Below are 3,242 nucleotides of genomic sequence, written 5' to 3' on the forward strand. Positions count from 1 at the left end.
GCTTTTATCCGCAAGAGGGATGGATCGGGGGTGCATCAAGCGGGCACGATCACAACGTAGCATCTGGGAAGCAGCACACACCCATCCCCGATCCATCTCTTCCAGCCGAAGATGCTGATCAGGAAAAAACCTACAAAACACTAGTACTTACCGAAAAATCCGCTACAGGGGCAGACGTGTGATCGCCGGCGTGCCCATCTCTCCTGCAGCATGCGAGGTCTTGCCGAACTGCACATGCACATGCATGTACAGCGGGCTCGCCTCACTCTGTGGTCCATGGCTTCCCCCGGCATCTGATCATGCTGGGGAGGAACTGTGCGGCGGCTGGGGGGATCTGTCTGATCCCGCCGCCGCACTTCTCTTTTAGTGCAGCTCAAAAAAAGCCGCACTTTGGCTGCACCTATTCCCCCCAGTGTGACCGGGGCCAGAGACTCTCTGGTTTGACATCAGTCCTTTTGTTTTTGCTGTTTTTCCCCACTTTTGGAAACAAAGGAGAATGGAAGCACCTTCCTTGAGTACTCATAGAACTGGATCCCTGGTCCAATCTTTTTGAAAGGGGTGGGGGGGTTTGAAGAAAGGCACCAGAAAGTACTCTGAAATTTTGATGCCTCTACATCAAAAAACAGCCCCCCCATGACTCCTAGATACCCCCATTTAGATTTCCAGTTGACTATAATGGTCCTTGTGAGGGACTGCACTTAAAAACAAGTTTCCTACTGCAGCAAAGTCAGAGAGAGAGAAACTGAAGAGTTAACTCTTCACTGGAATGGAGACCTTGAGTGACAGGCTGCTCCCCTTGTCTGATTGGCCAGTGTCAGCTGAGGAAAACTATATGATCAGCTGAATTCTGAAGGGAGGGGATTATTCCGGAGTTATTTCATCAGTGGGAACCATTCTGAAGTCTGACAGTTGGTTTCTGACAGAGTCTGCTGGAGTCAATGAGTCTGACAGAGTCAGTCAGACAGGTTCACCTTTGCACTGCAGGGAAACAACTCACCTTAACTGTTTATACCTATCCTGAGGAATAATTCAATATAAGAATTTAGAGTCTAAGTATCAGCCTAAGATGAAGTTCACTTTACACAGACACCAGAACTGAAATTGGAATTGAGATTTTGTGAGGGTGGTTGGGTAGTGCACTGAAACTCCCTTTCATGCCAAAAGGAAAAGGGTTAGATGTTCTGAGTAGAAGAAGAATTCCTGCCCACTTACACAGGGGGGTTAGCTCTGAGGAGGACCGTGGTCTGTTGTGAAGGGAAACAGTTTTAGACAACTCAGGAGATAGAAGTAAACTGTGGTTTCATGAAAGGAGCAAGCTAGGTACGCACAAAAAGAGATAATCTCTAGAAAATTCGCTCAACACAGCGTCACAAGAAAGCCTTTTCCACCTGTGGGTCTCGCTTCACTGTGGTCAGTGTCTTTTATGGTACAATCATGATCATGTACTTGAAATCCCAAGCAAAATCTGCTTCAGATCAAAATAAGGTCATATCTTTTATGTACAGGGTCTTAACTCCAATGCTTAACCCCATGATCTACACAGCTCGTAGAAACAGGGATGTGAAGGGTGCTTTCTGGAAAGTGTTTGGAAGGAAAATGTCGGAATAAATATCAGCACAATACAGCAATACACTCCACTTCTTCTGATGGTAACCTTTTCATACAGAAACAACATTTTTACTCTGAACATTGCGTAATTCAACATATATGACGAATTTTGCAATGTGTGGTGGAAAGCCACTGCCAGTACCAATTTCTTGCTGCGTAGAGACATGGACAAGTATTTATCACTTGTTGACATTCTGGCTAGTTCTTAAACATAATTGGTTTCCATACTGTAAATTAATCTGGTGTGAAGTTGTGCTTCCATTGGGAAAATGAGCACAAAATGGGATCTGTAAATTATAATCAAACTCATGTTAAAAATATATAGTTGGTGGAGGGTGGAGCCAAGCAGCGCATGGCGGACGCATAGTAGAAAGGTTCCCGACCCCTTTTCCCTTATACCGACTCGAAATTACCTTTTCTCAGCTTAATGCCTAGAAGAAGCATGAGAAAATTGACAGGAAACAACACAGATAAAAATCCTGGTAGAAATCAGACGGTGTAAGCCTTTTTCCCGATCAACGCTTCTCAAAAAAACTCGGCCCCAATCTCTAGACCCGTGGAAGATACAACAACTGATACTCAGACACCATCGGAGACACCCATTACGAGAAATGACTTACATACCCTGAGAACAGATATACTTAAAGACATGACGTCTTTAGTTTCGGATCTTCTGAAACCGGTACACTCCTCCTTGGGTGATTTAGTCGAGGAGGTAAAAGAAGCCTCTAAGACAGCGAAAAACACTTTGGAAATGGCCCTCACTCTGCAAGAGGAGGTAAGAACTTTGCAAACTTCAGAAACATCATCGTTAAACCGCATAGCTATCTTAAAGAATAAATGGAGACAATATAATTTGAAATTTCACGGATTTGAGGAGGGGGCTGAAGAGGGCAAAAATGCATATATATTTGTAATTATTTTACTACTGGCGAAAGTAACAAAGTTCTTGAAATAACATTGCTTTATATTATATTTTTAATTCAGAGTGAACATTCTATGCAGATATAGGTTGATGGTACATTTGCTTATTAGACAATTAGTCTAAGTTTATAAATCCCAATTCATAGTTATGGCTAGGGTTATGACTTTTATATAATTGGTGGAAATGCTTATATATTTGCAAGTATTTTGCTACTGGTTGAAGTGAGAATGTTGGGGTTTTTTTGTTTTTTTTATTAATTTCCCTCTCCTAAAAAGGAGAGAATTTTATTGCTTTTACATTTCAGAAAGTTAGGGAGGGTATATAGAGGGGTAAAGAAGAGTGTTGAGTGATGTTAAAAATTAGTATATTAATCTTTTATTAGTAAAGTCAAAGTCAAAATCTTCTTCTGCAGCTGGACAATCCCTTTTTCTTCTATATCTTTCCAAATCGGTTAGTTAGTGTGTTAATAATGTCCTTTTGGGGTTAGTATTATCTTTTATTGCGCTTTCCGAACTAGTTCTCAAATGTTGGGGTGCTTCCCTTTTTTGTCTCCTAAATTGTATTTTGGCCCTCTAGCTGCTCCTTTGTCTTCCTCATCTTTCACCTCTCCCTCCGAGCTGCTGTCTTCTTCGCTGGTTCCTGCCATCCACTTAGCGAGTTCTGCCTCGTCCTCTGAGCTGGCGTGCCTCTTCAAAAAGTCTTGAGCCTT

This window comes from Gekko japonicus, unplaced genomic scaffold (genome assembly GCF_001447785.1).
Source record: "Gekko japonicus isolate JY-2015 unplaced genomic scaffold, Gekko_japonicus_V1.1 scaffold2458, whole genome shotgun sequence".
NCBI classification, from domain to species: domain Eukaryota; kingdom Metazoa; phylum Chordata; class Lepidosauria; order Squamata; family Gekkonidae; genus Gekko; species Gekko japonicus.